This window comes from Pristiophorus japonicus, chromosome 9, assembly GCF_044704955.1.
Source record: "Pristiophorus japonicus isolate sPriJap1 chromosome 9, sPriJap1.hap1, whole genome shotgun sequence".
Classification (NCBI taxonomy): Eukaryota; Metazoa; Chordata; class Chondrichthyes; family Pristiophoridae; genus Pristiophorus; species Pristiophorus japonicus.
The window spans coordinates 159739056-159763215 of record NC_091985.1 but is presented as its reverse complement, the minus strand read 5'-3'; positions in this window follow the sequence as shown (position 1 = coordinate 159763215).

The window sequence follows — 24160 nt, the reverse complement described above, 5'->3', positions numbered from 1 at the left end:
CTTTATCAGGGAGGCTTTGAGGGTGTCCTTGTAACATTTCCTCTGCCCACCTTTGGCTCGTTTGCCGTGAAGGAATTCCGAGTAGAGCGCTTGCTTTGGGAGTCTCGTGTCTGGCATGCGGACAATGTGGCCTGCCCAGCGGAGCTGATCAAGTGTGGTCAGTGCTTCAATGCTGGGGATGTTGGCCTGGTTGAGGACGCTGATGTTGGTGCGCCTGTCCTCCCAGGGGATTTGTAGGATCTTGCGGAGACATCGTTGGTAGTATTTCTCCAGCGCTGGGGCAAAGCGAATCCGGCAGCGCGTGGGAAATCCAGTCCCCCCCCACCCCCTGCCCCTGTTGTGCCAGTGGTGCAAGTTACCGCCAGGGACTTCAACACCAGGCAGATCATGACTTTAGTGATGGTGCAATGCTCACCGGGTGCCCGGCCTGCCAAATTCATTGAGGACACTTAACTTTGCGCCTCGAGCAGACAGCGACAGGGAGAGCAGGTGAACAGCTGCAGGTCGGCAGCTCCAAGGATGTTAATTAAAAGCATCGACATTAATCACTCCCGGCTGTCAGGGCAGGTTCGTTTCTGTGCTGTTTCTTGTCAGTTTCAGCTGGTGGATGACTTCGCATGAGTAATTCCAAGGTTCTTTTTTATCAGTGTTTTTCTGGCACATGCATAGTGGCTGCATTTATTTTTCAAATATTCAATCTGCTACACTTGCCAACATTAATGGGGGCTGTAGTTCCAGGCCACCTCATCCTCCAGGAAGTACGGCGGAGGGAGGGGAGGCAGCCAGAAATACGGGAACATGAGCACAGAGGGATGAGGAGCGACATCTGGGCTCACACCAGGAGGACATGAACCCCAGATCCCTTTTGCTCACCACATGCCCATCACCTGAGGACTGGGAGAAATTTAGAATTCAGCAGAGGAGAACAAAGGGTTTAATTAGGAGGGGGAAAATAGAGTATGAGATGAAGTTTGCTGGGAACATAAAAACTGACTGCAAAAGCTTTGATAGATATGTGAAGAGAAAAAGATTAGTGAAGACTAATGTAGGTCCCTTGCAGTCAGATTCAGGTGAATTCATAATGGGGAACAAGGAAATGGCAGACCAATTGAACAAACACTTTGGCTCTGTCGGAAATCGGCGTGGTCCCGGCCTGCAAGACCATCAGCAGGCCGGGGCCATTGGAGGGAGCAGCGTGTGCTGCTGCAGGAGGGCGACGGCTGACTGCAGTGTGGGCAGGTACAGCAGGAGCGGCGAGATCGGGGCGAAGGAGCGGCAAGAGAATGTAGAGGGATATGGTCGGGGCCCAGGAGAAGCGAAAGTTCGGGGCCCAGAAGAGGCGAGGGCCCAGGGGCAGCACAGGCCAGCCCACACTGCGATATGTGTGCGCACTAGGTCCGTGCAGCAGAGCAGGTGTCCAGTCGTCTTGGGTAATCCTTGCCACTGGTCCAAGACCTAGCTCTGTCAAGTCCGTGTGGTGGCTGGTGTGTAACGGCCACCCCACGTTAAAAAAATCCACGCACAGGCATCTTCCACCCTTCAGGATATAGTTCAGGATCCAGAATATCATTGAAACACCTGTGAACTCATCCCTTTTCAGCGTGGAAGCGAGTCATCCTCATTTCGAGGGACTGCCTATGATGATGATGATGATGATGATCTGTCTTCATGGAGGAAGATACGAATAACCTCCCAAAAATACGAGGGGACCGAGGGTCTAGCGAGAAGGAGGAACTGAAGGAACTGAGGGAAATCCTTATTAGTCAGGAAATGGTGTTAGGGAAATTGATGGGATTGAAGGCCGATAAATCCCCAGAGTACTTAAGGAAGTGGCCCTAGAAATAGTGGATGCATTGGTGATCATTTTCCAACAGTGTATCAACTCTGGATCAGTTCCTATGGACTGGAGTGTAGTTAATGTAACACCACTTTTTAAAAAGGGAGGGAGAGAGAAAGCGGGTAATTATAGACCGGTTAGCCTGACATCAGTCGTGGTGAAAATGTTGCAATCAATTATTAAAGATGAAATAGCAACGCATTTGGAAAGCAGTGACAGGATCGATCCAAGTCAGCATGGATTTATGAAGGGGAAATCATGCTTGACAAATCTTCTGGAATCTTTTGAGGATGGAACTAGTAGAGTGGACAAGGGAGAACCAGTGGATGTGGTGTATTTGGACTTTCAAAAGGCTTTTGACAAGATCCCACACAAGAGATTGGTGTGCAAAATCAAAGCACATAGTATTGGGGGTAATATACTGACGTGGATAGAGTACTGGTTGGCAGACAGGAAGCAGAGAGTCAGGATAAACGGGTCCTTTTCAGAATGGCAGGCAGTGACTAGTGGAGTGCCGCAGGGTTCAGTGCTGGGACCCCAGCTCTTTACAATATACATCAATGATTTGGATGAAAGAATTAAGTGTAATATTTCCAAGTTTGCAGATGACACTAAACTGGGTGGCAGTGTGAGCTGTGAGGGGGATGCTAAGAGGCTGCAGGGTGATTTGGACAGGTTAGGTGAGTGGGCAAATGCATGGCAGATGCAGTATAATGTGGATAAATGTGAGGTTATCCACTTTGGGGGCAGAAATGCGAAGACAGAATATTATCTGAATGGCGGCAGATTTGGAAAAGGGGAGGTGCAACGAGACCTAGGTGTCATGGTTCATCAGTCATTGAAAGTTGGCATGCAAGTACAGCAGGCGGTGAAGAAGGCAAATGGTATGCTGGCCTTTATAGCTAGGGGATTTGAGTATAGGAGCAGGGAGGTCTTACTGCTGTTGTACAGGGCCTTGGTGAGGCCTCACTTGGAATATTGTGTTCAGTTTTGGTCTCCTAATCTGAGGAAGGATGTTCTTGCTATTGAGGGAGTGCAGCGAAGGCTCACCAGACTGATTCCCGGGATGGCTGGACTGACATATGAGGAGAAACTGGATTAACTGGGCCTTTATACATTGGAGTTTAGAAGGATGAGAGGGGATCTCATAGAAACATACAAGATTCTGACGGGACAGGTTAGATGCGGGAAGAATGTTCCCGATGTTGGGGAAGTCCAGAACCAGGGGACGCAGTCTTAGGATAAGGGGTAGGCCATTTAGGACTGAGATGAGGAGAAACTTCTTCAGTCAGAGAGTTGTTAACCTGTGGAATTCCTTCCCGCAGAGAGTTGTTGATGCCAGTTCATTGGATGTATTCAAGAGGGAGTTAGATATGGCCCTTACGGCTAACCGGATCAAGGGGTATGGAGAGAAAGCAGGAACGTGGTACTGAAGGAATGATCAGCCATGATCTCATTGAATGGTGGTGCAGGCTCGAAGAGCCAAATGGCTTACTCCTGCACCTATTTTCTATGTTTCTATGTATTGACGTGCATAGAGAACTGGTTGGCAGACAGGAAGCAAAGAGTGGGAATAAACGTGTCCTTTTCAGAATGGCAGGCAGTGACGAGTGGGGTATCGCAAGGTTCAGTGCTGGGACCCCAGCTATTTACAATATATATATTAATGATTTGGACGAAGGAATTGAATGTAATATCTCCAAGTTTGCAGATGACACTAAGCTGGGTGGCAGTGTGAGCTGTGAGGAGGATGCTAAGAGCCTGCAGGTTGACTTGGACAGGTTAGGTGAGTGGGCAAATGCATGGCAGATGCAGTATAATATGGATAAATCTGAGGTTATCCACTTTGGTGGCAAAAACAGGAAGGCAGATTATTATCTGAATGGCGGCAGATTAGGAAAAGGGGAGGTGCAACGAGACCTGGGTGTCATGGTACATCAGTCATTGAAGGTAAGCATCCAGGTACAGCAGGCAGTAAAGAAATCAAATGGCATGTTGGCCTTCAATAGCGAGAGGATTTGAGTAGAGGAGTACGGAGGTCTTGCTGCAGTTGTACAGGGCCTTGGTGAGACCATACCTTGAGTATTGTGTACAGTTTTGGTCTCCTAATCTGAGGAAGGACATTCTTGCTATTGAGGGAGTACAGCGAAGGTTCACCAGACTGATTCCCGGGATGGCAGGACTGACATATGAAGAAAGACTGGATCGACTAGGCTTAAATTCACTGGAATTTAGAAGAATGAGAGAGGATCTCATAGAAGCATATCAAATTCTGATGGGATTGGACAGGTTAGATGCAGGAAGAATGTTCCCGATGTTGGGGAAGTCCAGAACCAGGGGTCACAGTCTAAGGATAAGGGGTAAGCCATCTAGGACCGACATGAGGAGAAACTTTTTCACCCAGAGAATTGTGAACCTGTGGAATTCTCTACCACAGAAAGTTGTGCAATCCAGTTCATTGGATATATTCAAAAGGGAGTTAGATGTGGCCCTTATGGCTAAAAGGATCAGGGGATATGGAGAGAAGGCAAAAATGGGGTACTGAGGTTGCATGATCAGCCATGATCATATTGAATAGTGGTGCAGGCTCAAAGGGCCGAATGGCCTGCTCCTGCACCTATTTTCTATGTTTCTATGTTTCTATACCATCCCTGTGTCACGCCATATCACAGTGTCCTCCTGGGCATAAAGGTGAAATCAGAGAGACCACAAAATATTGCAAACTGCATTAATAAATGTATGCATAAACATATTACCCATATCACATTAATTCTAAATACGAATGACCCTTGTGCCTGCCATAGTTGAATAGCTGCCATTGTGTGCAAGGTGTGAGATGTGGGTATGAGTGTTGGTCGGTAGACATTGTTGGTGGGTGAGCACATAAGAAATAGGAGCAGGAGTAGGCCCTATGGCCCCTCGAGCCTGCTCCGCCATTCAATAAGATCATGGCTGATCATCGAGTTCAACTCCACTTTCCTGCCCGATCTCCGTATCCCTGGACTTCAAAAATCTATCGATCTCAGCCTTGAATATATTCAGAGATTAAGCATCTACAGCTCTCTGGGGCAGAGAATTCCAAAGATTCACAACCCTCCGAGTGAAGAAATTCCTCCTTATCTCCAAGTCTTAAATGGCGACCTATTATCCTGAGACTGTGCCCCCCAGTTCGAAACACTCCAGCCAGGGGAAACAACCTCTCAGTATCTACCCTGTCAATCCCCCTCAGAGTCTTGTATGTTCCAATGAGATCCTCTCATCCTTCTAATCTGCAGAGAGTATAGGCCCATTGTACACAATCTCTCATCCTAGGACAGCACTCCCAGCCCAGGGAGCAATCTAGTGAACCTCTGTTGTACCACCTCCAAGGCAAGTATATCCTTCCTTAGATAAGGAGACTAAAACTGTACACAGAGTGCAGGGGTGTGGTGCTTTGGGCAGTGTGTGAAGCTTGTGGTACAGATGGTATGTCGCATTTGTTGAAGCATTGACAACCCGACTGAGGTGGACCTGCAGTGAGTACAGCTGGCTCAGCCCTCTGGCTCCTCTCCTTGTTGTGCTTCTCCTCGCTGAGGCAGCTGCACAGCCAGCAGTGCTGAGAATGAGCTGCTGCAGTCGCAATGAACCTCCCGTTTAAGCACTGGGAAAAGCCTGTGGTAACGATGAGTCGAGATTCGGGACTGCACCCGATATTGGTCCACCCTTTGAGTATAATGCCACTGAGCTTGGCCATCAAGACTTGATTTAGCGCCCCAGTCATTTCTTTGAGCAGTGAGAATGAATTTTGCGTGCAGTCTAAAGCATTAGTGCCTGTTGCTAAGTCGAAAAAGGGGGCGCTATTGCCCTGTGCCCCGTTTGGGGCGCACAATTTGAATTAAGTGAGTATTTAGCGTCCGGCGAGCTGGGCCGGCAAAAGTCGCTGAATTGAGGTCTTTGTTTGAAAACAATGTGCGGGACTGTATCGGTGGTGTGATCCGCCTCCGTGGGGCAGTAGCGCGGCGTTAGCGGGGCGCGAGGCTCAGCGCTGCCCCGACGTGTCACAACGTCCAGCCCCTTTTTTTAAGGGGAGGGCCGCTGCGAACCCTGCAGCTGCTTTCCTGGCGCCCACTCTGCCACCAGCGGCCGCCATTGTCAGTCCAACAAGAAAAAAGATGGCAGTTGCGGTGTGAGGCCCTCCCTTTTAAGGGTGACAGGGGGCACTCCAGCCATGACAGTGTAGGGGGTGGTCTGGGGGTCAGGTTCACCTCTGACCTTCTGACTGGTTCGAATTGCTCCCACTCCCTGGGTTCTAGACTTTGGATTTATTTGGGGATGTGACAAAGTGCAGCAGACAACTGGTTTTGGTACAAGAAACTTTGATTTTATTCAGGAAAGAAAAGTACAATGTCAGAACTTACAATCTCTAGAATAAGGGACACTTTATCACACATTCAAAAGGGGTTACAGACAATAATACACCTCCCACCTCCCAATGCCTAAATCTGACTAGGTTAAACACTAGAGCAAACAGGGGTAATGCTCACCAATCCTCTTATTGTCAGTTAGCGATGGTTCGCGGTTTCGGGGTTCGCTGGACTCTGTAGGTTCTGCTTGCCGTACCCCGAACATCGTGGATGACTTCTTGCTGCATAGTCTTTAGTTGGGTGGTGTCCGCTGATGCGGTAAGGCGCGGTTTGGATTTATGGGGTGAGTACCCACTTTCTTCTTGCAGGAGTAGGGCTTTGGGTTACTTTAGGTAATGTTTCACGTTGTAAGCCAGGACTAGATTGTAGAGTGGAAAATTTTCGAATCTTCAATTTCTTTGCGAGTAGTTTCGATTCATCGGTCGCAGTGGTTCAATGTTACTACGTTGGCTGTGGTCAGTTGTTGCCGCGATGAGTTGGTGATGTCCGGAGTCACTGGGAACTGCTTTTTTCTGCCCTTTCATGTGCTGTTCTTCCTTCTTCTTCGGTGGCAGAGCAATGTAACCCAGGAGTGCCGTCGAGGCCGAAAACGCTGATGGAGCGGATAGTGCAGTGAAGGCTTTAGTTGCTCAGAAGTCTCATCAGAAGGCTCCTTAAAACAGGGCCTCAATTATACTTTGAGAGCTTTTCTAATCTGCGCGCCAAATCAAACCCGATTCTTTGTCTTAGTTTTGGTGGACTTGATAATTCTTTGTTAAATTTTGGCAGGCTCGTTAACGATAACTTGTTTAGGATGTGTTGATCTGTTGGATTCGAGTTGCAATTGTAAAAATTAGTTTTGGTGTTTACGTTGTCTGCCTAGGCCTGGATTTTCCATGCAGGCCGGAAAAGTGATTAACATTACGCATGTGCTGGATGGGTTTCATGCTTAGAGCTATAGCTGGCTATCTCTGGGTCAATTGTCGAAATGTAAATGTCGCCTAGGGAGAAGGGTTTTTGAGTTTACACAATTCCACAGACAATTTGTTTAGCTATAATATCCCAGACAGCTCCAGTACCCCAAAACTGGCCTTTTCAGAGGTTAGTATTCCGCTGGTTTTGCAGCCCTTTTCCCTTGTAGACTCATGCATCTTTTAAAATCCTAAAGTTCATCTTAAGCGAGTCCAAAATGATCGTTCCTTCGTGTTTCTTCGCACAGAGGGGGATTCTTTGAATTTTGAGAAAACTTCAAGTTTTACAACAGCTTTGCAACGTGCAATCGCCCCATGCCAATCTCGCATCCCGCGAGGCCATTTCCCTCGTGGGGCACAATGCGATCGGCGCACATGGTGCGGCACACACTCCTTTTTGCTGCGGCCTCCCGGGTAAATTCCGAGCGGGTCACTTCTGCCTCCCGCCCCGAGCGATAAATCATTAGCGCCTCGCAAGCGCCTCGCGGAGGGGCTATAAAAAGGGGCAATTTTGGCCCCAAACTTTTCTAAAGATACTGTCTATTCTTGGGCTATAATGAACTTGTATGTTTATAACATATTCTGTGTGGTGCTGGACAAGTATGTAACTGGATCAGACAGACATGAGCTACCCTTCACAAATCTATGCAGGCTCTCTTTGATCGGCTGATACGTGTCCAGAGTGCTCTCTCATTCAGTCTCCAATATTGATGGGGCGCGGTTTCCGAGGCGAGTGGGGGGGCGCCAATTGGGCACGCCGTGTGTGCATTTTCCCCTGGCAGGTACCCACCTGGCAGTCAGCCTGATTGACAGGCTTGGTATCCAGTCGAGCGAGGAACAGCCACAAGTAAGTCGTGTAGGGGCCGTCCGCTCCCTGATCGGGGTGGGTTTGGATGGTGGGGGGTGTCCATTCCCCGATCGGGGTGGGGTTTGACTGGTGGGGGGGTCCAGTCCCTGATCGGGGTGGGTTTGCATGATGGGGGGGTCCAGTCCCCGATCGGGGTGGGTTTGGATGGTGGGGGAGGGTCCTTTCCCCGATCGGGATGGGTTTGGATAGTGGGGAGGGTCCTTTCCCCGATCGGGGTGGGGTTTGACTGGTGGTGGGGGTCCAGTCCCCGATCGGGGTGGGGTTTGGATAGTGGAGGGGGGTCCAGTCCCTGATCGGGATGGGGTTTGGATAGTGGGGGGGGTCCAGTCCCTGATCGGGGTCGGGTTTGAATGGTGGGGGGTGTCCACTCCCCGATCGGGGTGGGGTTTGGATAGTGGGGGGGGTCCAGTCCCTGATCGGGGTGGGGTTTGACTGGTGGGGGAGGTCCAGTCCCTGATCGGGGTGGGGTTTCGATGGTGGGGGGTGTCCACTCCCTGATCGGGGTGGGGTTTGACTGGTGGTGGGATTCCAGTCCCCGATCGGGGTGGGGTTTGGATAGTGGGGGGGGGTCCAGTCCCTGATCGGGGTGGGGTTTGGATAGTGGGGGGGGTCCAGTCCCTGATCGGGGTGGGGTTTGACTGGTGGGGGAGGTCCAGTCCCTGATCGGGGTGGGGTTTGGATGGTGGGGGGTGTCCACTCCCCAATCGGGGTGGGGTTTGGATAGTGGGGGGGGTCCAGTCCCTGATCGGGGTGGGGTTTGACTGGTGGGGGAGGTCCAGTCCCTGATCGGGATGGGATTTCGATGGTGGAGGGTGTCCGGTCCCCGATCGGGGAGGGGTTTGGATGATGGGGGGGGTCCAGTCCCCGATCGGGGTGGGGTTTGGATGGTGGGGGGGGGTCCAGTCCCTGATCGGGGTGGGGTTTGGATGGTGCGGGGGGTCCAGTCCCTGATCGGGGTGGGGTTTGGATGGTGGGGGGGGCCCAGTCCCCGATCGGGGTGGGGTTTGGATGGTGCGGGGGGTCCAGTCCCTGATCGGGGTGGGGTTTGACTGGTGGAGGGGGTCCAGTCCCCGATCGGGGTGGGGTTTGGATGGTGGGGGGGGGCCAAGTCCTCGATCGGGATGGGGTTTGGATAGTGGGGGGTGTCCACTCCCCGATCGGGGTGGGGTTTTGATGTTGGGGGGTGTCCACTCCCCGATCGGGGTGGGGTTTGGATGTTGGGGGGGGTCCAGTCCCTGATCGGGGTGGGGTTTGGATAGTGGGGGGGGGGGGTCCAGTCCCTGATCGGGGTGGGGTTTGGATGATGGGGGAGGTCCAGTCCCTGATCGGGGTGGGGTTTGGATGATGGGGGGGGTCCAGTCCCTGATCGGGGTGGGGTTTGGATGATGGGGGGGGTCCAGTCCCTGATCGGGGTGGGGTTTGGATGATGGGGGGGTCCAGGCCCTGATCGGGGTGGGGTTTGGATGATGGGGGGGTCCAGGCCCTGATCGGGGTGGGGTTTGGATGATGGGGGGGGGTCCAGTCCCTGATCGGGGTGGGGTTTGGATGATGGGGTGGTCCAGTCCCCGATCGGGGTGGGGTTTGGATGATGGAGGGGGTCCAGTCCCCGATCGGGGTGGGGTTTGGATGATGGGGGAGGTCCAGTCCCTGATCGGGGTGGGGTTTGGATGATGGGGGGGTCCAGGCCCTGATCGGAGTGGGGTTTGGATGATGGGGGGTGTCCACTCCCCGATCGGGGTGGGGTTTGGATGATGGGGGCGGTCCAGTCCCCGATCGGGGTGGGGTTTGGATGATGGAGGGGGTCCAGTCCCCGATCGGGGTGGGGTTTGGATGACGGGGGGGGGTCCACTCCCCGATCAGGGTGGGGTTTGGATGGTGGGGGGTGTCCACTCCCCGATCGGGGTGGGGTTTGACTGGTGGGGGGGCTCCAGTCCCCGATCGGGGTGGGGTTTGGATGGTGGGGGGGGGGGTCCAGTCCCCGATCGGGATGGGGTTTGACTGGTGGGGGGGGTCCAGTCCCTGATCGGGGTGGGGTTTGACTGTTGGAGGGGGGGTCCAGTCCCCGATCGGGGTGGGGTTTGACTGGTGTGGGGGGGTCCAGTCCCTGATTGGGGTGGGGTTTGACTGGTGGGGGGGGTCCAGTCCCTGATCGGGGTGGGGTTTGACTGGTGGGTGGGCGTCCAGTCCCCGATCGGGGTGGGGTTTGGATGGTGGGGTGGGGTCCAGTCCCCGATCGGGGTGGGATTTGGATAGTGGGGGGGTGTCCACTCCCCGATCGGGGTGGGGTTTGGATGATGGGGGGGGGTCCAGTCCCCGATCGGGGTGGGCTTTGGATGGTGGGGGGTGTCCAGTCCCCGATCGGGGTGGGGTTTGACTGGTGGGGGGGGTCCAGTCCCTGATCGGGCTGGGGTTTGGATGGTGGATTATTGCGATGCAGTGAAGCAGGTAAGCTCAGGGGGTCCGGGGGGAAAACAGTGCTGTAAGGCCACTTACTTTCTCCCCAAAACTGTCCCCATCTCCCTTGTGCTGCCAAGTTTCCCGAGGCCGGGGAAACCCAGCCTGTCAGGGTTAAACCTGTGAGGGAAGTTAAATATGAAGCTCCCAGTCACACGATAATATTTAAATGACCAACCTGTCTCCTGGGAGTGGGTTGGCTGTCTGCCCCAGTCCCGCCGCTGTTAAACCAGGAAGTGGGCGGGTTGGAGGCAGTTGTTGTTGGATTCGAGATTTAAATTTTTTTTACATATAATTCAACCCCAACCCACCCATTTTGGGGGGGGTTAAAATGCACTCCTCTGACTCTGATGATGGATTCTAGTCACTCTGATGTTAATCTGAAGGGTCTGTGGTTACCTGGGGCAGGACTTTAACTCAGAGGTGGGGAGGGAGTGGGTCAGCTGGATTGCGTCGGGAAACCCGGGAGAATGGGTTTCCCTCAGGCCCTGCCATTAAATTCTCGGTTTCCCGCCCGCAGACAGCCCGTTTGAGAGGCTGGCTTGCTGTCAGGTGGGTAGGCCTCCAACTCCAGACCACAGCCAAGGAGCAGAGAGGGGGGGATGGAGGGAGGAAGCTGAGGCTGGAGGGGGTGGTTGGAGGCCAAAGATCAGAGTTCGGACTGTAGGAGGGAGGGTTGGAGATCATGGACTGGAGATTGGGAGGGTTTGTAGCGGGGGAGGTTGGGGGCTGAAGGGTTTGTGGGGGGGTGGGGTGTGTGGTTGGGGGGCTGGAGAGTGGGTGGTGGGGAAATTGGAGGCTGGAGGTTGGGTGGGGGGAGATCGGGGGGGCTGGGGATTGGAGATCGGGGGTTGGAGGGTTTGTGGGGGGTAGTTTGGGGGCTGGAGAGCGGGTGGCTGGAGGGTGTTTGGGGGGAGGTCGGGGGGGGAGATCGGGGGCTGCGGATGTGTGAGGTGGAGGTCGGGGGCTGAGGATTGGAGATCGGGGGCTGGTGGGTGTGTGGGGGGGGGAAGAGATCGGGGGCCAGAGGGTGTGTGGGGGTAGGTTGGGGAGGTGGGGGTCGGAGGCTGGCGATTGGTTGGGGGTTGGAGGGTTGATGAATCCAACAGTCCTCGCCTTCCTTTAACTGCCAGGTTCCCCTAGGCCCAGGAATCCCCACCATCGACAACAAATGAACAGATTTAATATAAGTAAATAAAGGCAGTAAAAAAGTACCAGGCAGCCCAGAGTACAATTTAAAATGCTGCTTCAAAATGAAACACTTAGCCTGATTATAATATTTAAATTGTCAATCCGCCTCCTGGGAACTGGTTGGTTTCCTGCCCCCGCTTTGGAAGATTATGACGAGTGCACCTGCAATTTCGCCACCTATTTCTTTTAATACCCTGGGGTGGAAACCATCAGTTCCTGGAGATTGGTCTATTTTAAGGTCTGTTAATTTCTCCATTGTTTTTTTTTACTTATATTAAATCCATGTAGTTCCTCTCCTTGGTTTATCTTTATGTTCGCTCGTAGCACTGGAATTCCGTCCTCCTCCTCCACTGTGAAAACAGGTACAAAGTACTGACATAACAAGTCAGCCGTTGCCTTATTATCCATTATTGTCTCGCCTGCATCTGCCTCAATGGGCCCACATTTCCCCTTGCCACTCTGAATATATTCATAAAAACCGCTGCTGTTAGCTTTGATATGTCTTTTCATGTTCACTTTTTGCACCTCCTATTGTTTCCTTTGAATTCCATTGTTACTTTCCACAACTCACCCACTCTGCTGGACTCTCACTTTTGCTTGTCCTTTCACTCGGGAGAACTGGGTTCTGGGCTGAGCTTCTGCCGCTGGCTTCACACACAATGGATGAAGGTCTTCATCATCGAAATCGAGGAAGACTTGCTTCCACTCTAAAAGTGAGTTCTCAGGTGACTGAACAGTCCAATATGGGAACCACAGTCCCTGTCACAGGTGGGGCAGACACTGGTTGAAGGAAAGGGTGGGTGGGGAGTCTGGTTTGGCGCCCGCTCTTTCCACTGCCTGCGCTTGATTTCTGCATGCTCTCGGCGATGAGACTCGAGGTGCTCAGCGCCCTCCCGGATGCTCTTCCTCCATTTAGGGCGGTCTTTGGCCAGGGACTCCCAGGTGTCAGTGGGGATGTTGCACTTTATCAGGGAGGCTTTGAGGGTGTCCTTGTAACATTTCCTCTGCCCACCTGGAGCTCGCTTGCTGTGTAGGAGTTCCGAGTAGCTTGCTTTGAGAGTCTTGTGTCGGGCATGTGGGCATGTAAGGAGACACAGCAGCTGCATTCAATCATTTTGATGTGTGCGGAGGTCATCAATGGATTCATAAATTGCTGAACCAAATGCTTATAAAAAATGTCGTCCGACCCATATTAGGAATGTCTGATTTGTCCTTGAATCAATGATTGAGGAGTCGATTATTCTTAAATGGATTCAGCAGACATAAGTCGTGCCTCAGTGTTAGTTTTTGAAATATATGAACGACAGAAAACTATCAATGAGCCACATTCACAGGAAAGAATTCATTAGAACTGAACCATAATATCACTCACTCCAATGTATGGACTGGCTCCTGTTGAGGGTTTGTCTGGTGGATAGTGAGATGCTGAGTGTTATGTCTTAAATAAAGCAATGTGACTGAGTACTGTAGACTTGAGTAAGTGTGACCTTAGTCTCTTTATTCTGACTCCAGAGAGCTGGTACAGCATGGGAGGCCTGCTTATATACAGTGCTCCCAAGGGATGCTGGGATCCCTTGCAACTCCAAAAGATGCACCCTCTGGTGGCGGTGGAATGCTGGTTACAAGGTGTTGCATACATAACATCACTCCCCCCGCCCCCCAAAGTCAATAGTACACTTATTTACAGGGTGAGACGATCTGGGGCTTTCCGCTCCCTAGTTGATCGTCTCGGTACAAACACAGGTGCAGATGAGTTGGTTGGGCCTTCGCTGGGCTGCTGTGCAGCTGGCCTTGCTGGGCTGCTGGGGATGAAAGGTTCAGCTTCGTGGTCAACCGTGATGTCGGTTGCCACTTGTGTGTGTGTGTCGGAGGGTCGAAGTTGGTGGTGTCCTCTTCAGATTGCTCGTGGCAGTCTGTGAATCGCAGTTTGGTTTGGTCCAAATGCTTTCTGCAAGTTAGTCCATTTGCAAGTTTGACCTCAAACACCTTACTCCCTTCTTTGGCTACAACAGTGCCAGCAAGCCATTTGGGACCATGTCCATAGTTGAGTACAAATACAGGGTCATTGATTTCAATATTGCGTGACAAATTTGCGCGATCATGGTACATGCTTTGTTGATGCCGCCTGCCCTTGACATGATCATGGAGATCAGGGTGGACTAGAGAGAGCCTTGTTTTGAGTGCCCTTTTCATAAGCAGTTCGGCAGGGGGAACCCCGATGAGCGAGTGGGGTCTTGTGCGGTAGCTGAACAGGACTCGGGACAGGCGGGTCTGCAGGGAGCCTTCTGACACGCGTTTCAAGCTTTGCTTGATGGTTTGGACTGCCCATTCTGCCTGACCATTAGATGCAGGCTTGAACGGGGCAGATGTGATGTGCTTGATCCCATTGAGGGTCATGAATTTCTTGAATTCAGCGCTGGTGAAGCACGGTCCATTGTCGCTGACAAGGACATCAGGCAGGCCATGCGTGGAAAACATGGCTCGTAGGCTTTCGATGGTGGCAGTGGATGTGCTTACAGACATTATTACACACTCAGTCCATTTTGAATAAGCACCAACAACAACCAAAAACATTTTGCCTAGAAACGGGCCACGAAGTCAACGTGGATCTTAGACCACGGTTTGGAGGGCTATGACCACAAACATAACGATGCCTCCCTGGGTGCATTGCTCAGCTGAGAGTAAGTGTTACATTGGCGCACGCAAGATTCCAAATCTGAATTGATGCCGGGCCACCACACATGGGATCTGGCTATAGCTTTCATCATTACTATGCCTGGGTGGGTACTGTGTAGGTCGCGTATGAACATTTTGCTGCCATTCTTAGGCAAAACCACGCAATTACCCCACAAAAGACAGTCCGCCTGTATGGACATTTCGTCTTTGCGCCGCTGGAATGGCTTGATCTCTTCATGCATCTCTGTTGGGACGCTGGACCAGCTCCCATGGAGGACACAGTTTTTTACAACGGATAGTAAAGCATCCTGGCTGGTCCAGGTCCTGATCTGGTGGGCCGTAACGGGTGACTTTTCGTTTTCAAATGCATCCATCACCAATGCAAGTCTGCAGGCTGTGCCATTTCCACACCGGTGGTGGGCAATGGTAGCCAACTGAGGGTGTCAGGGCAGTTCTCTGTGCCTGGCCTGTGGCGAATTACATAGTTATATGCAGACAGCATGAGCGCTCATCTTTGGATGCGAGCAGAGGCATTGGTAATAATACCTTTGCTCTCTGAGAATAGCAATATGATCAGTTTCTAACTCGAACTTAATCCCAAACAGATACTGGTGCATTTTTTTCATCCTGTAAACGCATGCCAGAGCTTCTTTTTCAATCATGCTGTAGGCCCTTTCGGCCTTGGACAAACTCCTGGACATATAAGTGACCGGTTGCACTGTTCCCGATTCGTTTGCTTGTTATAACACACACCCGACCCCATATGAAGATGCATCACAAGCTAGCACTAAACGTTTACATGGGTCACGCGGAACAAGCAGTTTGTTGGAACATAATAGATTTCTGGTTTTCTCCCATACCCAGTCATCGCCCTTGCATAGCAACACATGTAGAGGTTCTAGCAAGGTGCTTAACTCAGGTAGGAAATTACCAAAATAATTGAGGAGTCCCAGGAACGACCGCAGCTCCGTCACGTTCTGTGGTCTCGGTGCGTTCTTGATGGCCTCCGTCTTGGCGTCGGTCGGTCTGATGCCGTCTGCCGCAATTCTTCTCCCTAAGAACTTGACCTCTGGTGCCAGGAAAACACACTTCGAGCATTTCAACCTGAGTCCCAAACGATCTGGCTGACTTAGAAACTCTTGCAGGTTCTGCAAGTGTTCGATGGTGTCCCGACCTGTGATCAATATATCGTCCTGGAAAGCCACGGTGCACAGAACAGACTTTAGCAGACTCTCCATGTTCCTTTGAAAAATAGCCACGGCCGATCAAATCCTAAACGGGCATCTATTGGAGATGAACAGACCTTTGTGCGTGTTGATGCAGGTGAGGCCTTTCGAAGATTCCGCCAGCTCCTGCGTCATGTCGGCTGAGGTCAGATCGAACTTGGTGAACGTCTTTCTTTCTGCCAGTGTCGCAAATAGGTCGTCTGCCTTGGGTAGTGGGTACTGCAGCGAAAAACAGTTAATCGTTACTTTATAGTCCCCACAAATTCTGACCGTGCCATTGCCCTTGAGGACTGTAACAATCAGACTGGCCCACTCATCGAACTCAACTGGTGCAATGATGCCCTCTCATTGCAGCCTGTCCAGCTCGATCTCCACTTTCTCTCGCATCATGTATGGCATCGCATGTGCCTTGTGGTGGATGGATCATACACCAGGAACCAAGTGGATCTGCACCTTCGCCCGAGAGAAATTTCCGATGCCTGGCTCAAACAACGATGGGAACTTGCTCAAAACCTAGGCACATGAGGTATCGTCGACGGACAAAAGCGCTCGGATGTCGTCCCAGTTCCAGCGGATTTTTCCTATCCAGCTTCTGCCGAACAGTGTGGGGTCGTCTCCTGGTACAATTCATAGTGGTAGTTCGTGCACCGCTCCTATTGCTACTTACTGCTGCACTGCCAATTACAGGGATCAGCTCTTTAGTGTAAATTCTCAGCTTGGTATGAATAGGGCTCAGCTTGGGCCTTTGTGCCTTGTCACACCACAGCCTCTCGAAGGCCTTTTTGCTCAGGATAGACTAACTCGCACCTGTGTCCAATTCCATGGATACTGGAATTCCGTTCAGTTCAAATTGTAACAGGATCGGTGGACATTTCGTGGTGAAGGTGTGTACCCTGTACACTTCTGCCTCCTCGGTTTGAGTCTCTAGTTCAGTTTGATCCGCCATGGATCGGTCTTCCTCTGCAACGTGGTGGTTTGCAGGGTTAGCAGCTCGTCTGCACATTCGCTGGAGGTGTCCCATTGTTCCACAGCCTTTGCATGCGTAGTGTTTGAAGCAGCATTGATGGGCTCGATGATCACCTCTGCAGTGCCAACAAGGTGCTAATTGCCTCGCATTCACATTTGATGGCGGACTCTGAGTTATCTGAGGTCATGCAGCTGCTGGCGTGTACGTTCTGCCATGTCCATTCATAGATACATAGAAAATAGGTGCAGGAGTAGGCCATTCGGCCCTTCGAGCCTGCACCACCATTCAATAAGATCATGCCTGAAAACGATGTTACTTTGTATATAGTACTTGCCGATGCATCTTTATGTTGCAAAATTTGTTTAGTGTTATAGCTGGTGGACATAAATGCCTTGGCTATCGTTATAGCTTTGCTCAGGTTCGGTGTTTCAACAGTCGATAGTTTGCGAAGGATAACCTCATGGCCAATGCCAAGCACAAAAAAGTCTCTTAGCATTTGCTCCAGGAATCCATCGAATTCGCAATGTCCTGCAAGGTGCCTTAGTTCGGCGAAGTAGCTCGCCACTTCCTGGCCTTCAGACCGTTGACATGTATAAAATCGATACCTTGCCATCAGAACACTCTCCTTCGGATTTAGGTGCTCCCGGACCAGTGTACACAGTTCTTCATACGATTTGGTTGTTGGTTTCATCGGAGTAAGAAGATTCTTCATGAGGCCATAGATTGTTGCCCCGCAGACGGTGAGGAGGATCTCCCTTCATTTGGCAGCATTCTCATTCCCTTCCAGCTCGTTGGCCACAAAGTAATGGTTGAGTCACTCCACGAAGGCTTCCCAATTGTCACCTTCTGAGAATTTCTCCAGGATACCAACAGTTCTCTGCGTTTTCGCGTGATGGTTCGTTATCTATTACTCTTCGCCAGTTTTTATGTCTCAAATAAACCAATGTGACTGAGTACTGATTAAGTGTGACCTTAGTCTCTTTATTCTGACTCCAGAGAGCTGGCACAGCATGGGAGGCCTGCTTATATATAGTGCTCCCAAGGGATGCTGAGATCCCTTGGGACGCCAACAGATGCGCCCTCTGGTGGCGGTAGAATGCTGGTTACAAGGTGTTGCATACATATCATCGAGAGGTTGTTTCTCCTGGCTGAAGTGTCTAGAACCAGGGGTCACAGTCTCAGGATAAGGTGTCGACCATTTAAGACAGAGATGAGGAGGAATTCTCTGTCGCAGAGGGCTGTGGATGCTGAGTCTCTAAATATATTCAAGGCTGAGATCGATAGATTTTTGGATTCTAGGAGAATCAAGGGATGTGGAGGTCGGGCGGGAAAGTGGAGTTGCGTTTGATGATCAGCCATGATCTTATTGAATGGCTCAAAGGGCCGTATGACCGACTCCTGCTCCTAATTCTGATGTTCTTATGGTGGGGGTCAGGTGAGTGAATCATTGAGTAATCAATTTTAACAGTTCACTACTTGAATGGATGTGAAAATGATTATCAGCGTGCATACATGCTGTCGAACCAGTTTCTGCCTAGTGAGATTATTGAATTTATGAGCACCAATCCAGCGGAAGGAAACCCAACAATTTAGTTGATGGCTGTTACTCCAAAGCACAGATAGACCAGCTTTAATATTTGTTTCCGAATGAGGAAGTGTGGGCCAGTATCCCCACATGCAGTGTAAAAAGTACCAACTCTTGGGCTGACTTCTACATGTTACCAGCAAGGTCATTAGATGGAATATCTTAGCGCAAAATAGCGCACTCTATTCTGAGTGCCCGCCAGGGAATTCTCTACTTCTGCAGTGCAGTTGAACAGGAGCGAGAGTGATCATCACAAACTCGCTGAAGGACATCAGCCTGAGAAGAGACAAAAGATCCTCTCAGCTAATAGAGTTCCATTGCATTCTGCATCATCATTTATCTAAAGTAAAACCCGGGCCGAATGCTTCCTTATTTGAGGCAAGAAATACGTGATATTTTGACATTTTGATGTTAAAATGTACATTAAAATATATTTCTAAATAAAGTTATGATAAGCTGTTCATAGATTGCAATTCAGTAAAGCCATTGCAATGATAGGAAGATAAATAGCTTGATATCACGGTGGGAAGGAAGACTAGACTTAAAGAAAGACTTGCATTTCTATAGCGCCTTTCATGAACACTGGATGTCTCAAAGCGCTTTACAGCCAATGAAGTATTTAAAAAAAAATGTTGTCACTGTTCTAATGTGGGAAATGCAGCAGCCAATTTGTGCACAGCAAGCTCCCACAAGCAGCACTGTGATGATGACCAGATAATCTGTTGTAGTGATGTTGGTTGAGGGATAAATATTGGCCAGGACACCGAGGATAACTCCCCTGCTTTTCTTCAAAATAGTGTCATGGGATTTTTTTCGTCCACCTGAGAGTAGCAGAGATATTAAATACCCTTCTGCCAATAAAGATTTAAAAAAATATGGCCCCAAAATATCGAGAATGCAAGTTAAGTGAGGACGGTCAGAAGTTGGGATGGGACCCAGTTTCTCTGGATCTCCCCGTCTTTCTCTTAATGTTGCTAAATCCCGATGGAGGTAGGGGGAGGTATTCTTGGGCTTGTCCGCCCCACTTCCCCATGCATCCATCTTGACATCACTCAAGAAGCAGGACTGTCAGAATGACGTTCCTCGACCAGAAAGCACACCAGTTCCACTGTTACTGTGGCCAAGTAAAGCACAGTAAGGTGTTAGCCATGGCTCTACGGTAGCGCTCTTGTCTCTGCTTCAGAAGGTCAGAGATTCAAGTCCCATCTTTAGAGTCACACTCCAGGCTGACACTCCAGTGCAGTACTGAGGGAGTGCTGCACTCCCAGATGTGCTGTCTTTCGGATGAAACGTTAAACCGAGGCCCCCGTCTGTCCTATCCCTTGGCATTATTCGATGAAGAGCAGCGGAGTTACCCCCGGTGTCATGGCCAACATTTCTCCCTTGACCAACATCACTGAAACAGATTATCTGGTCATTATCACATTGCTGTTTGTGGGAGCTTGCAAATTGGCTGCCGTGTTTCCCACATTACAACAGTGACCACACTCCAAAAGTACTTCATTGGCTGTAAAGTGCTTTGGGATGTCCGGTGGTCATGAAAGGCGCTATATAAATGCAAGTCTTTCTTTTTTTCTCCCCATAAGCTGTCCCGTGGATTGTGTTGTACACTGCACACTTACAGGCTACCCCCACAGGTTCTACGTGTTACTGTATTACATGCGTGTGAAATATCTGTACAAATAGAATTGTTGTTTGGGGTGTCAAAGAAATCGGGTTAAATGACTGTGGAAAGATATAATAAATAATTGAGAAAGTCCGGAAATGAGGGGGTTGACTTATGAGGAAAGATTGAATAGGTTGGAATTCAGAAGAATGAGAGGTGATCTTATCGAAACGTATAAGATTATGAGAGACTTGACAAGGTGGATGCAGAGAGGATGTTTCCACTGATAGGGAAGACTAGAACTAGGGGGCATGATCTTAGAATAAGGGGCCATCCATTTAAAACTGAGATGAGGAGAAATTTCTTCTCTCAGAGGGTTGTAAATCTGTGGAATTTGCTGCCTCAGAGAGCTGTGGAAGCTGGGACATCAAATAAATTTAAGACAGAAATAGACAGTTTCTTAAACAAGGGTATAAGGGATTATGGGGAGTGGGCGGGGAAGTGGACCTGAGTCCATGATCAGATCAGCCATGGTCGTATTAAATGGCGGAGCAGGCTCGAAGGGCCATATGGCCAACTCCTGCTTCTATTTCTTATGTTCTTGACAGTTAAGATATGAGCATGGCAGCACTACCCTGAGAGAACAGGGGGGACATTGTCGGGGGGGTGGTGGGGGGTGGGGCGTCAGTGGATGTGTTTGGTGGGGGATCGGGTGGGGAAATGTCTTTTTATTGACAGCAGGTCTGGCAGCGCTGAACACACCTGACACGCAACGACGAGGTGGCAATCGAGCCAATTATTGGCTTGTTTAGAAGCTCCCAACAGTGATATTTTACTCACCTTTTAACTTTACCAGGTCACCCATGGGTTTCTGCTGTTGATCCACCCCGTCTATTCATCTGAGTCAAAGGTTGAACAGTCACTGAAGCAAATGATTGGTGGCAGTGTTAAACTTTGTATAAAGCCTCACAATTTACACCTGCATGCTTTCCAAACCCAGAGACTCTTTGGTTTCGCCCCTTGGAAGACAGATTGTGCTTTATGCCGGCTGGCAATCTTTGTCACCATCTCTCCAGCCAGGCTCACCTCATTGCAGCAACAACTCTCAACGTTGACAGTGTGCTGCTGTCATCTCACCTTCACCTGGTATCTACTCCATCAGGATGGGAACCATTTACACTCTGTTACCTTGGCCCTCACAATCTGACCACGATCAGCCCCAACACCAGCATCACCGGGCACACCAGCAGCACCAACAACAACACCAACCTTCTCCGCAATCACCTGATGCTGCACAGGACACAGGGCATCAGCACCCGATCACAGTGCTGCCTGGGAGGCCAGGGATGGCCTCACTATGGCCAGATTTACTTCACTTAATGCTGTACACCCTGGCTGCCACATGATGCGCCATGTTGGTACCACCCCACACCAACACCATAAAGCATCCCTACAATGCCCAAGCCATTCCTTTCACACTCATCACCATTGCAGGGGTACCGTTATGTCTCACCATTCACTGTAACTCACTAAACCACTTCCAAAGGTGCACACAAGTCTTACCAAGAACACAAAGTATTGAAAATAAAGGTTTCAATGTTTGACACCACATTAACAAAAACTTTACATGAACATTGCATAAAATGCCCAAGTGCCTACCCTTGTGTGTTGTCAGTTGGTATGATTTCACTAGGATGAGGCTGAGTGTGAGGGATGGCTAATGAGATGGGGATGTGATAATGTAGATCGAGAGCGAGGGATAGGTGGAGGTGCAAGGTAAGTTGGTGTGAGGAAGGATGTGCAGGAGTAAGGTAGGGAATGCAGAGTGATGGGGATGTGATGAGTGGCACAGCAAGATGAGGTTGAGTGTGGCTTTGATCTACTGAGATCATTGAAAGGCCACTGCAACTTGGTCCTCCTGACCACATCCCTGCCTGTGTCCTGCTGTGCAATGTGCAACCAGGCTGCGTTGGTCTCCTGGGGAGGTCTCTTCTGCCCACTGGAAGAGAAGAGGACTTCCCTGCGTGCTGTGACTCCCTCCATAAGCATATGGAGGAAGTGATGGGAAAGCCTGGGTGCAGCCCTGTGCCTCTGTACAGTGCTTGTTAGTGTTTGCAGCACCTCAATGCTGTAGAACACTGACAGCACAACTGTCAAAATAAATTTGCGCATGGTCCCTTTAAGGAAACCGACTAATGACACGTGATCGAATGGCGTCATAAGACAGGCCATGACAGGAGCTGACGACTGCTGGATGGACCACCGCCTAATCCGATCCATCATCAACATAACATTGCCCCAAAGCTGAGGGGACAGTAGAAGCAGTTCCGCAAAAAAGTTAATGCTGGGGCACTTCGAGACCCAGCTAAGAGAGCCCTATACAGTCAGCACCTCACAGCCAATCTGGAGTAACTTGATGACCCTGAGATGCTGAATGCCCACAGCGTTTGGTCTGCCCTCCAGGCCTCTATAACCAGTGCCTGTGAAGAGATACTTGATCACTCAACCAGAAAACATCAGGACTGGTTTGATAAAAATGATCAGGAGACCGAAGAACTAATAGATCGCAAGCGCAAAGCATTTCTGAGCCTCAAGCAACAACGCAATTCGAGAGCTGCAAAACAACATTACAGATGGCTCAAGGCTCAGGTCCAACAAAAAACCCGGGACCTAAAGAACAGGTGGTGGATGGAGAAAGCACAGGAGATACAACAACTGGTCGACAGCCACGATATGCGAGGATTCTTCACTGCAGTCAAGGCCACCTACGGTCCAAACTCCCAAAGCCCCACCCGACTCATGGCCAAGAACGGGGAAACACTCATCAAGGACACTGAAGCTGTCAGGGTCCGATGGAAGGAGCACTTTGAAGATCTCCTCAATCGAGACTCTGTCTTTGACTCGAGTGTTCTTGACTCCATCCTGCAGCATGCGACCCACAACCAACTCAGTGAAACTCCAACGTTGCATGAGGTAGGCAAAGCCATAAAACAGCTGAAGAATAACAAGGCTACGGGAGTGGATGGAATCTCTGCTGAGGCGCTAAAGTATGGCGGAGAGGCGCTGTTGGCGCGGATACATGACCTCGTCTCTCTCATCTGGAGGGAGGAGAGCATGCTGGGAGATCTCAGAGATGCAGTGAGCGTGACCATCTTTAAAAAGGGGGACAAGTCCGACTGCGGCAACTACAGGGGAATCTCCCTGCTATCAGCCACTGGGAAAGTTGTCGCTCGAGTTCTCCTCAACCGTCTTCTCCCTGTGGCCGAGGAGCTCCTCCCGGAATCACAGTACGGATTTCGTCCCCAACGGGGCACAACGGACATGATCTTTGCAGCGCGACAGCTGCAGGAAAAATGCAGGGAGCAGCGCCAGCCCTTAAACATGGCCTTTATCGATCTTACAAAGGCCTTTGACACTGTCAACCGTGAGGGTCTATGGAGCGTCCTCCTCCGTTTCGGATGCCCCCAAAAGTTTGTCAACATCCTTCACCTGCTTCACGATGACATGCAGGCCGTGATCCTTACCAACGGCTCCATTACAGACCCAATCCACATCCGCACCGGGGTCAAATAGGACTGTGTTATCGCTCCAACCCTCTTCTCAATCTTCCTCACCGCCATGCTCCACCTCACAATCAACAAGCTCCCCGCTGGAGTGGAACTAAACTACAGAACCAGTGGGAAGCTGTTTAACCTTCGCCGCCTCCAGGCCAGGTCCAAGATCACCCCAACCTCTGTCGTTGAGCTGCAATATGCGGACGACGCCTGTGTCTGTGCACATTCAGAGGCTGAACTCCAGAATATAGTCAATGAATTCACTGAGGCATATGAAAGCATGGGTCTTACGCTTAACATCCGTAAGACAAAGGTTTTCCATCAGCCTGTCACCGCCGCACAGCACTGCCCTCCAATCATCAAGATCCACGGCGCGGCCCTCAACAACGTGGACCATTTCCCATATCGCGGGAGCCTCTTATCAACAAAGGCAAACATTGATGCGGAGATTCAGCATCGCCTCCAGTGTGTCAGCGCAGCCTTCGGCCGTCTGAGGAAAAGAGTGTTTGAAGACCAGGCCCTCAAATCTACCACCAAACTCATGGTCTACAGGGCTTTAGTAATACCCGTCCTCCTCTATGGATCTGAGGCATGGACGATATGTAGAAGGCACCTCAAGTCGCTGGAGATAGATCACCAATGATGTCTCCGCAAGATCCTGCAAATCCCCTGGGAGGACAGGCGCACCAACATCAGTGTCCTCGACCAGGCTAACATCCCCAGTATTGAAGCACTGACCACACTCGATCAGCTTTGCTGGGCAGGCCACATAGTACGCATGCCAGATACGAGACTCCCTAAGCAAACGCTTTATGCGGAGCTCCTTCATGGTAAATGAGCCAA